The sequence below is a fragment of the Schistocerca gregaria genome, chromosome 9 (genome assembly GCF_023897955.1).
Source record: "Schistocerca gregaria isolate iqSchGreg1 chromosome 9, iqSchGreg1.2, whole genome shotgun sequence".
Classification (NCBI taxonomy): domain Eukaryota; kingdom Metazoa; phylum Arthropoda; class Insecta; order Orthoptera; family Acrididae; genus Schistocerca; species Schistocerca gregaria.
The window spans coordinates 72,634,022-72,646,603 of record NC_064928.1 but is presented as its reverse complement, the minus strand read 5'-3'; the positions used below and the strand labels follow the sequence as shown (position 1 = coordinate 72,646,603).

The window sequence follows — 12,582 nt, the reverse complement described above, 5'->3', positions numbered from 1 at the left end:
TGGCCTGCACTTCAGGATAATAAATTAAGAGACATAAAACCTCTTCCCAGTGCTTGAACTTCTACCTCCCGGATTTGTCAGTGGGAGGGGGGATTTTAACTAGACTCTGGATTTGGCACTGTCTTTGTAGCCATCGACATCTTTTAATTGGTGATCCTCCGCCGATTTGTCCCCACTGCTCTCAGTCGTGGTCGGTGAGACACCTTTCACTTCAGTGCCTCTATTTTAATGTATTATGAGCCTGTTTACAGTTGTTGCAGGATATATCTTCCCTTTTAGAAGATGATATATTAAAAACAAAGATTCCAAGACTTACCAAGTGGGAAAGCGCCGGCAGACAGGCACAATGAACAAAACACACAGAGACTTACTAGCTTTCGCAACTGATGGTTGCTTCTTCAGGAAGGAGAGGGAAAGACGAAAGGATGTGGGTTTTAAGGGAGAGGATAAGGAGTCATTCCAATCCCGGGAGCGGAAAGACTTCCCTTAGGGGGAAAAAAAGGACAGGTGTACACTCGCACACACACACACACACACACACACATATCCATCCGCACATACACAGACACAAGCAGACATATTTAAAGGCAAAGAGTCTTGAGTTTTGCCCCCATTGCAGCTGATTTTAATTTGCTGTTTTTCCCGTTACTGAGCCACAGAATGGGCGCTTATGACCATAGCTGTTTAGCGCCCTGAAAACATTTAAAAAAAAAAAACAAAACAAAGGAAGTAGAAAAGCAGTCAGGGGTTGCAGCACCTTTCTTTTGCAGGAAATCATGATCTCCCTTACACGTACTCTCACTTTTGTACAGATGGCATTTTACCAGACACTGGAGTGAAGCTATTGTTACACCCATACGTAAGCCCAGTAAGAACAAACACCTTCCTTCTAGCTACTGGCCCCATTTCTCTCTCTAGCTTTGTCTGCAAGGTGATGGAACCTACAGTTCATGGACAGCTGGTATTGGGCCTGGAGTCTTGCAAACTACTAACCACAACACAGCGTGGATTTCATGCACGCTGCTCTACAGTTGATAATCTTGTCACTTCATCACCCCATGTCGTGAAAGGCTTTCAGTGGAAATAAGAGGCTATGGTAATTTTTGCTGACTTGGAGGAACCCTGTAACACCTGCTGGACTGGTACCCATTGTGATCTATACATGTAGGGTTTCCCACGCTGCCTGCTCCATTTCCTTCAGAAACTTTAAAGAGACCATGTTTCCAAGGTACGTGTGGGTTCAGCCTTGTTTGACATCTTTATCCAGGAGAAGGGGTGCTTCAAGGTTCCAGCCTGAGTATCATTCTCTTTGCTATAGTCATTAATCCTACACCATGGCCTATTACCACCTGCTCCCCTCCTGCAGCCAACCCTGACATCCTTTTCATCAACAACTTCATAATCTATTGCAATTCTCCATCGATTTGTCTCTTTGAGTGGCTTCTACACCAATGTCTGAATTGTCTTCACTCATGGAGCAACGACAATGGCTTCTGCTCTTCGACTCATAAAACCATTTGTATGGAATTCTGTTCACACAATGGATTTCTTGCATCATCTTCCTAGGAAACTTCCTTGGTCTCCCCATTTGTCTTACCTGGCCACATGGTGTACCTGGTCCCCCAATGTCCTATGTGTCATAAGAGGTATTTCCAGGGGCGTGGGTCTGACAACCCTAAACCATTTATTCTGAACCCTTATCTCTTAGTACATTTGAAACAAGTAATAGGTCATTTTAAAATCAACATGAAAAACCAAATTTCCAAAAGTATAAAACAGAAAAAACTACTTACCTAAGAAAGAAAACGTATTGTGCTTCACAGCTGCCACACTGGCCTGTGGTGCAACAGATGTCCCTTTCTCCAAAAATGTACTCAATGGGAGCGTAATGTTGCAACCGCACACTGAAATTGCCCTGCTGTGAGGAAAAAACCCGTTAGCACATTTCAAACATGAAATAGGTCATTTTAAAATAAACACAAAAAAAAACAAAATTCCAAATGTAAAAAACAGAAGAAGATGCTTTCTTAAGAAAGAAAACGTATTGTGCTCCGCAGCAGCCTCACTGGCTTGTTGTGCAACAGATTTCCCTTTCTCCAAAAATATACTCAATGGGAAAGTAATGTTGCAAACACACACTCAAATTGCCCTGCTGTGAAGAAAAAACCTGTTAGTACATTTCAAACATGAAATAGGTCATTTTAAAATCAACACGAAAAACCAAATTATAAAAGTAAAAAACAGAAAAAAATGCTTACCTACGAAAGAAAATGTATTGTGCTCCGCAGCAGCCTCATTGGCCTGTGGTGCAACAGATGTATCTTTCTCCAAAAATGTACTCAAAGGGAGCATAATGTTGCAACCACACACTCAAATTGACATGCTGTGAGAAAAAAAAAACCTAATAGTACATTTAAACATGAAACAGGTCATTTTAAAATAAACACGAAAAACCAAAATTCCAAAAGTTAAAAACAGAAAAAAATGTTTACCTAAGAAAGAAAACGTAACATATTCCGCAGGTGCCTCACTGGCCTGTGGTGCAACAGATATTCCTTTTTCCAAAAGTGTACTCAATGGGAGCGTAATGTTGCAACCACACACTCAAATTGCCCTGCTGTGGGAAAAAACCTGTTAGTACATTTCAAACATGAAATAGCTCATTTTAAAATAAACATGAAAAACCAAAATTATAAAAGTTGAAAACAGAAAAAATGCTTACCTAAGAAACAAAACGTATTGTGCTCCGCAGCTGTCTCACTGGCCTGTTGTGCAACAGATGTCCCTTTCTCCAACAATTTACTCAATGGGAGCATAATGTTGCAACCACAAACTCAAATTGACCTGCTGTGAGCAAAAAACCTGTTAGTATATTTCAAACATGAAATAGGTCGTTTTAAAATAAACACGGAAAACCAAAATTCCAAAAGTTAAAAACAGAAAAAAATGCTTACCTAAAAGAGAAAACGTAACATACACCACAGGTCTCTCACTGGCCTGTGGTGCAACAGATGTCCCTTTTTCCAAAAATGTACTCAATGGGAGCGTAATGTTGCAACCACAAACTCAAATAGACCTGCTGTGAGGAAAAAACCAGTTAGTACATTTCAAACATGAAATAGGTCATTTTAAAATATCACGAAAAACCTAAATTATAAAAGAAAAACACAGAAAAAAATGCTTACCTAAGAAAGAAAACGTATTGTGCTCCACAGCAGCCTCATGGCCTGTGGTGCAACAGAAGTATCTTTCTCCAAAAATGTACTCAATGGGAGCATAATGTTGCAACCACACACTCAAATTGCCCGTCTGTGAGGAAAAAACCTGTTAAACAGTTCAAACATGAAATAGTTCATTTTAAAATAAACAAGAAAAACCAAAATTATAAAAGTAAGAAACAGAAAAAAATGCTTACCAAAGAAAGAAAACGTGTTGTGCTCCGCAGCAGCCTCATGGCCTGTGGTGCAACAGATGTCCCTTTCTACAAAAATGTACTCAATGGGAGCGTAATGTTGCAACTACACACTCAAAATGCCCTGCTGTGAGGAAAAAACCTGTTAGTACATTTCAAACATGAAATAGGTCAATTTAAAATAAACATGTAAAACCAAAATTATAAAAGTAAAAAACAGGAAAAGATGCTTACCTAAGAAAGAAAACGTATTGTGCTCCGCAGCAGCTTCATTGGCCTGTGGTGCAACAGATGTATCTTTCTCCAAAAATGTACTCAATGGGAGCGTAAAGTTGCAATCACACACTCAAATTGCCCATCTGTGAGGAAAAAACCTGTTAGCACATTTCAAACATGAAATAGGTCATTTTAAAATAAACACGAAAAACCAATATTATAAAATTAAAAAACAGAGAAAAATGCTTACCTAAGAAAGAAAACGTATCGTGCTTCACAGCTGCCACACTGGCCTGTGGTGCAACAGATGTCCCTTTCTCCAAAAATGTACTCAATGTGAGCGTAATGTTGCAACCAAACACTCCAACTGCCCTGTTGTGGGGAAAAAACATGTTACATTTCAAACATGAAACAGGTCATTTTAAAATAAACACGAAAAACCGAAATTCCAAAAGTTAAAAACAGAAAAAAATGCTTACCTAAGAAACAAAACGTAACATACTTTGCAGTTCCCTCACTGGCCTCTGGTGCATCAGATGTCCCTTTTTCCAAAAATGTACTCAATGGGAGCGTAATGTTGCAACCACAAACTCAAATTGACCTGCTGTGAGGAAAAAATACGTTACTACATTTCAAACATGAAATAGGTCATTTAAAAATTAACACAAAAAAACAAAATTCCAAATGTAAAAAACAGAAGAAAATGCTTTCTAAAGAAAGAAAAGGTATTGTGCTCCGCAGCTTCCTCACTGGCTTGTTGTGGCAACAGATGTCCCTTTCTCGAAAAATGTACTCAATGGGAGCGTAATGTTGCAACCATACACTCAAATTGCCCTGCTGTGAGAAAAAAACCTATTAGTACATTTCAAACATGAAATAGGTCATTTTAAAGTAAACACGAAAAACCAAAATAATAAAAGTAAAAAACAGAAAAAAATGCTTACCTATGAAAGAAATCGTATTGTGCTCCGCAGCAGCCTCATTGGTCAGTGGTGCAACAGATGTATCTTTCTCCAAAAATGTACTCAAAGGGAGGATAATGTTGCAACCACACACTCAAATTGACATGCTGTGAGGAAAATACCTGTTAGTATATTTAAACATGAAACAGGTCATTTTAAAATAAACACCAAAAACCAAAATTCCAAAAGTTAAAAACAGAAAAAAATGCTTACCTAAGAAAGAAAACGTAACATATTCCGCAGGTGCCTCACTGGCCTGTGGTGCAACAGATATTCCTTTTTCCAAAAATGTACTCAATCCTAGCGTAATGTTGCAACCACAAACTCAAATTGACCTGCTGTGAGGAAAAAACCTGTTAGTACATTTCAAACATGAAATAGCTCATTTTAAAATAAACATGCAAAAAAAATGATAAAAGTAAAAAACAAAAAAATGCTTACCTAAAAAACAAAACGTATTATGCTCCGCAGCTGTCTCACTTGCCTGTTGTCCAACAGATGTCCCTTTCTCCAACAATTTACTCAATGGGAGCGTAATGTTGCAAAAACACACTGAAATTGAGCTGCTGTGAGGAAAAAACCTGTTAGTACATCTCAAACATGATATAGGTCAATTTAAATTAAACATGAAAAACCAAAATTATAAAAATAAAAAACAGAAAAAAATGCTTACCTAAGAAAGAAAACGTATTGTGCTCCGCAGCAACCTCATTGGCCTGTGGTGAAACAGATGTATCTTTCTCCAAAAATGTACTCAATGGGAGCATAATGTTGCAACCACACACTCCAACTGCCCTGCTGTGGGGGAAAAACCTGTTACATTTCAAACATGAAACAGGTCATTTTAAAATAAACACGAAAAACCAAAATTCCAAAAGTTAAAAAAAAGAAGAGAATGCTTACCTAAGAAAGAAAACGTAACATACTCTGCAGGTGCTCTCAGTGGCTTGTGGTACAACAGATATTCCTTTTTCCAAAAATGTACTCAATGGGAGCGTAACGTTGCAACCACAAACTCAAATTGATCTGCTGTAAGGAAAAAACCTGTTAGTACATTTCAAACATGAAGTAGGTCATTTTAAAATAAACACGAAATCCAAAATAATAAAAGTAAAAAACAGAAAAAAATGCTTACCAAAGAAAGAAAACGTATTGTGCTCCGCATCAGCCTCATGCTTGCTGTGAGGAGAAAACCAGATAGTACATTTTACACATGAAATAGCTCATTACAAAACAAACATGAAAAACCAAAATTATAAAAGTAAAAAACAAAAAAAAAAATGCTTACCTAAGAAAGAAAATGTATTGTGCTCCGCAGCTACTCACTGGCCTGTTGTGCAACAGATGTCCCTTCCTCCACAAATGTACTCAATGGGGGCGTAATGTTGCAACTACACACTAAAATTGCCCTGCTGTGAGGAAAAAACCTGGTAATGCATTTCAAACATGAAATAGGTCATTTTAAAATAGATACGAAAAACCAAAATTCCAAAAGTTAAAAACAGAAAAAAATGCTTACCTAAGAAAGAAAATGTATTGTGCTCCGCAGCAACCTAATTGGCCTGTGGTGCAACAGATGTACCTTTCTCCAAAAATGTACTCAATGGGAGCGTAATGTTGCAACCACAAACTCAAATTGACCTGCTGTGAGGAAAAAACCTGTTAGTACATTTCACACAAGAAATAGCTCATTTTAAAATAAACATGAAAAACCAAAATTATAAAAGTAGAAAACAGAAAAAAGTGCTTACCTAAGAAACAAAATGTATTGTGCTCCGCAGCTGTCTCACTGGCCTGTGGTGCAACACATGTCCCTTTTTCCAAAAATGTACTCAATGGGACCATAATGTTGCAACCACAAACTCAAATAGACCTGCTGTGAGGAAAAAACCTGTTAGTACATTTCAAACGTGAAATATGTCATTTTAAAATATCACGAAAAACCTAAATTATAAAAGTAAAATACAGAAAAAAAATGCTTACCTAAGAAAGAAAACGTATTGTGCTCCGCAGCAGCCTCATGGCCTGTGGTGCAACAGATGTATCTTTCTCCAAAAATGTAGTCAATGGGAGCGTAATGTTGCAACCACAAACTCAAATTTCCCGTCTGTGAGGAAAAAACCTGTTAGTACATATCAAACATGAAATAGTTCATTTTAAAATAAACAAGAAAAACCAAAATTATGAAAGTAAGAAATAGAAAAAAATGCTTACCTAAGAAAGAAAACGTATTGTGCTCCGCAGCAGCTTCATTGGCCGGTGGTGCAACAGATGTATCTTTCTCCAAAAATGTAATCAATGGGAGCGTAATGTTGCAACCACACACTCAAATTGCCCGTCTGTGAGGAAAAAACCTGTTAGCACATTTCAAACATGAAATAGGTCATTTTAAAGTAAACACGAAAAACCAAAATTATAAAATTGAAAAACCGAGAAAAATGCTTACCTAAGAAAGAAAACGTATCATGCTTCACAGCTGCCACACTGGCATGTTGTCCAACAGATGTCCCTTTCTCCAACAATTTACTCAATGGGAGCGTAATGTTGGAAAAACACACTCAAATTGAGCTGCTGTGAGGAAAAAACCTTTTAGTACATCTCAAACATGATATAGGTCAATTTAAAATAAACATGAAAAACCAAAATTATAAAAATAAAAAACAGAAAAAAATGCTTACGTAAGAAAGAAAACGTATTGTGCTCCGCAGCAGCCTCATTGGCCTGTGGTGCAACAGATGTATCTTTCTCCAAAAATGTACTCAATGGGAGCGTAAAGTTGGAATCGCACACTCAAATTGCCCTGCTGTGGGGGAAAAAACCTATTAGTACATTACAAACATGAAATAGGTCATTTTAAAGTAAACACGAAAAACCAAAATAATAAAAGTAAAAAACAGAAAAAAATGCTTTCCTACAAAAGAAAACGTATTGTGCTGCGCAGCTGCCTCACTGGCCTGTTGTGCAACAGATGTCCCTTTCTCCAAAAATGTACTCAATTGGAGCGTAATGTTGCAACCACACACTCAAATTGCTCTGCTGTGGGGAAAAAACCTGTTAGTATATTTCAAACATGAAATAGGTCGTTTTATAATAATCAAGGAAAACCAAAATTCCAAAAGTTAAAAACAGAAAAAAATGCTTACCTAAGAGAGAAAACATAACATACTCCGCAGGTGCCTCACTGGCCTGTGGTGCAACAGATGTCCCTTTTCCAAAAATGTACTCAATGGGAGCATAATGTTGCAACCACACACTGAAATTGACCTGCTGTGAGGAGAAAAACTGTTAGTACATTTCAAACATGAAATAGGTCATTTTAAAATATCACGAAAAACCTAAATTTTAAAAGTAAAAAACAGAAAAAAAATGCATACCTAAGAAAGAAAACGTATTGTGCTCCGCAGCAGCCTCATGGCCTGTGGTGCAACAGATGTATCTTTCTCCAAAAATGTACTCAATGGGAGCGTAATGTTGCAACCACACACTCCAACTGCCATGCTGTGGGGGAAAAAACTGTTACATTTCAAACATGAAACATTTCATTTTAAAATAAACACGAAAAACCAAAATTCCAAAAGTTAAAAAAAGAAAAAAATGCTTGCCTAAGAAAGAAAACGTAACATACTCTGCAGGTGCCTCACTGGCATGTGGTGCAACAGATGTCCCTTTTTCCAAAAATGTACTCAATGGGAGCGTAATGTTGCAACCACAAACTCAAATTGATCTGCTGTAAGGAAAAAACCTGTTAGTACATTTCAAACATGAAATAGGTCATTTTAAAATAAACACGAAAAACCAAAAATATAAAAGTAAAAAACAAAAAAAAATGCTTACCAAAGAAAGAAAACTTATTGTGCTCCGCATCAGCCTCATGCTTGCTGTGAGGAGAAAACCAGTTAGTACAATTTACACATGAAATAGCTCATTACAAAACAAATATGAAAAACCAAAATTATAAAAGTAAAAAACAAAAAAAAAAATGCTTACCTAAGAAAGAAAATGTATTGTGCTCCGCAGCTGCTCACTGGCCTGTTGTGCAACAGATGTCCCTTCCCCCAAAAATGTACTCAATGGGGGCGGAATGTTGCAACCACACACTCAAATTGACCTGCTGTGAGGAAAAAACCTGTTAGTACATTTCACACAAGAAATAGCTCATTTTAAAATAAACATGAAAAACCAAAATTATAAAAGTAGAAAACGGAAAAAAATGCTTACCTAAGAAATAAAATGTATTGTGCTCCGCAGCTGTCTCACTGGACTGTGGTGCAACGCATGTCCCTTTTTCCAAAAATGTACTCAATGGACCGTAATGTTGCAACCACAAACTCAAATAGACCTGCTGTGAGGAAAAAACCTGTTAGTACATTTCAAACGTGAAATATGTCATTTTAAAATATCACGAAAAACCTAAATTATAAGAGTAAAATACAGAAAAAAATGCTTACCTAAGAAAGAAAACGTAATGTGCACCGCAGCAGCCTCATGGCCTGTGGTGCAACAGATGTATCTTTCTCCAAAAATGTACTCAATGGGAGCGTAATGTTGCAACCACACACTCAAATTGTCCGTCTGTGAGGAAAAAACCTGTTAGTACATATCAAACATGAAATAGTTCATTTTAAAATAAACAAGAAAAAAACCAAAATTATGAAAGTAAGAAATAGAAAAAAATGCTTACCAAAGAAAGAAAACGTATTGTGCTCCACAGCAGCCTCATGGCCTGTGGTGCAACAGAAGTCCCTTTCTCCAAAAATGTACTCAATGGGAGCGTAATGTTGCAACCACAAACTCAAATTGACCTGCTGTGAGGAAAAAACCTGTTAGTACATTTCAAACATGAAATAGCTCATTTTAAAATAAACATGCAAAAAAAATGATAAAAGTAAAAAACAAAAAAATGCTTACCTAAAAAACAAAACGTATTATGCTCCGCAGCTGTTTCACTTGCCTGTTGTCCAACAGATGTCCCTTTCTCCAACAATTTACTCAATGGGAGTGTAATGTTGCAAAAACACACTGAAATTGAGCTGCTGTGAGGAAAAAACCTGTTAGTACATCTCAAACATGATATAGGTCAATTTAAATTAAACATGAAAAACCAAAATTATAAAAATAAAAAACAGAAAAAAATGCTTACCTAAGAAAGAAAACGTATTGTGCTCCGCAGCAACCTCATTGGCCTGTGGTGAAACAGATGTATCTTTCTCCAAAAATGTACTCAATGGGAGCATAATGTTGCAACCACACACTCCAACTGCCCTGCTGTGGGGGAAAAACCTGTTACATTTCAAACATGAAACAGGTCATTTTAAAATAAACACGAAAAACCAAAATTCCAAAAGTTAAAAAAAAGAAGAGAATGCTTACCTAAGAAAGAAAACGTAACATACTCTGCAGGTGCTCTCAGTGGCTTGTGGTACAACAGATATTCCTTTTTCCAAAAATGTACTCAATGGGAGCGTAACGTTGCAACCACAAACTCAAATTGATCTGCTGTAAGGAAAAAACCTGTCAGTACATTTCAAACATGAAGTAGGTCATTTTAAAATAAACACGAAATCCAAAATAATAAAAGTAAAAAACAGAAAAAAATGCTTACCAAAGAAAGAAAACGTATTGTGCTCCGCATCAGCCTCATGCTTGCTGTGAGGAGAAAACCAGATAGTACATTTTACACATGAAATAGCTCATTACAAAACAAACATGAAAAACCAAAATTATAAAAGTAAAAAACAAAAAAAAAAAATGCTTACCTAAGAAAGAAAATGTATTGTGCTCCGCAGCTACTCACTGGCCTGTTGTGCAACAGATGTCCCTTCCTCCACAAATGTACTCAATGGGGGCGTAATGTTGCAACTACACACTAAAATTGCCCTGCTGTGAGGAAAAAACCTGGTAATGCATTTCAAACATGAAATAGGTCATTTTAAAATAGATACGAAAAACCAAAATTCCAAAAGTTAAAAACAGAAAAAAATGCTTACCTAAGAAAGAAAATGTATTGTGCTCCGCAGCAACCTAATTGGCCTGTGGTGCAACAGATGTACCTTTCTCCAAAAATGTACTCAATGGGAGCGTAATGTTGCAACCACAAACTCAAATTGACCTGCTGTGAGGAAAAAATACATTACTACATTTCAAACATGAAGTAGGTCATTTTAAAATAAACACAAAAAAAACAAAATTCCAAATGTAAAAAACAGAAGAAAATGCTTTCTTAAGAAAGAAAACGTATTGTGCTCCGCAGCTGCCTCACTGGCTTGTTGTGCAACAGATGTTCCTTTCTCCAAAAATGTACTCAATGGGAGCGTAATGTTGCAACCATACACTCAAATTGCCCTGCTGTGAGGAAAAAACCTGTTAGTACATTTCAAACATGAAATAGGTCATTTTAAAATCAACATGAAAAACCAAATTATGAAAGTAAAAAACAGAAAAAAATGCTTACCTACGAAAAAAAATGTAACATATTCCGCAGGTGCCTCACGGGCCTGTGGTGCAACAGATGACCCTTTTTCCAAAAATGTTCTCAATGGGAGTGTAATGTTGCAACCACAAACTCAAATTGACCTGCTGTGAGGAAAAAATATGTTACTACATTTCAAACATGAAATAGGTCATTATAAAATAAACACAAAAAAACAAAATTCCAAATGTAAAAAACAGAAGAAAATGCTTTCTTAAGATAGAAAACGTATTGTGCTCCATAGCTGCCTCACTGGCCTGTGGTGCAACAGAGCTCCCTTTCCCCAAAAATGTACTCAATGGGAGCGTAATGTTGCAAGTACACACTCAAATTGCCCTGCTGTGAGGAAAAAACCTGTTAGTACATTTCAAACATGAAATAGCTCATTTTAAAATAAACATGAAAAACCATAATTATAAAAGTAAAAAACAGAAAAAAATGCTTACCTAAGAAAGAAAACGTATTGTGCTCCACAGCTGCCTCACTGGCCTGTGGTGCAACAGATCTCCCTTACCCCAAAAATGTACTCAATGGGAGCGTAATGTTGCAACTACACACTCAAATTGCCCTGCTGTGGGGAAAAAGCCTGTTACTACATATTACACATGAAATAGGTCGTTTTAAAATAAACACGAAAAACCAAAATTATAAAAGTAAAAAACAGAAAAAATGCTTTGCTAAAAAAGAAAACTTATTGTGCTCCACAGCTGCCTCATTGGCCTGTGGTGCAACAGATGTCCCTTTCTACAAAAATGTACTCAATTGGAGCGTAATGTTGCAACCACACACTCAAATTGTCCTGCTGTGGGGGAAAAACCTGTTACATTTCAAACATGAAACAGGTCATTCTAAAATAAACATGAAAAACCAAAATTCCAAAAGTTAAAAAAACAAAAAATGCTTACCTAAGAAAGAAAACGTAACATACTCTGCAGGTGCCTCACTGGCTTGTGGTGCAACAGATGTCCCTTTTTTCAAAAATGTACTGAATGGGAATGTAATGTTGCAACCACAAACTCAAATTGACCTGCTGTGAGGAAAAAAACTGTTAGTACATTTCAAACATGAAATAGGTCATTTAAAAATAAAAACGAAAAACCAAAATTATAAAAGTAAAGAACAGGAAAAAATGCTTACCAAAGAAAGAAAACGTATTGTGCTCCGCAGCAGCCTCATGCTTGCTGTGAGGAGAAAACTGTTAGTACATTTTACACATGAAATAGCTCATTACAAAACAAACATGAAAAACCAAAATTATAAAAGTAAAAAGCAAAAAAAAAAATGCTTACCTAAGAAAGAAAATGTATTGTGCTCCGCAGCTGCTCACTGGCCTGTTGTGCAACAGATGTCCCTTCCTCCAAAAATGTACTCAATGGGGGCGTAATGTTGCAACCACACACTCAAATTGCCCTGCTGTGAGGAAAAAACCTGTTAGTGCATTTCAAACATGAAATAGATCATTTTAAAATAAACACGAAAAACCAAAATTCCAAAAGTTAAAAACAGAAAAAAATGCTTACCTA

At 36.7% G+C, this 12,582-nt stretch overlaps 2 long non-coding RNA genes across 2 annotated transcripts; both read right to left on the bottom strand.

Moving 5' to 3' along the window:
• Positions 1–5,532: 5,532 nt before the first annotated feature.
• On the bottom strand, positions 5,533–5,955 carry LOC126291851 (uncharacterized). The gene is made up of 3 exons (XR_007551896.1): positions 5,879–5,955; positions 5,726–5,769; positions 5,533–5,619 (listed from the first exon to the last, which is right to left on the bottom strand). It is a non-coding gene; the product is annotated as an uncharacterized LOC126291851 (long non-coding RNA).
• Positions 5,956–10,024: 4,069 nt separating this feature from the next.
• LOC126291852 (uncharacterized) lies at positions 10,025–10,673 on the bottom strand. The gene is made up of 4 exons (XR_007551897.1): positions 10,578–10,673; positions 10,347–10,470; positions 10,193–10,236; positions 10,025–10,086 (listed from the first exon to the last, which is right to left on the bottom strand). It is a non-coding gene; the product is annotated as an uncharacterized LOC126291852 (long non-coding RNA).
• Positions 10,674–12,582: the final 1,909 nt, after the last annotated feature.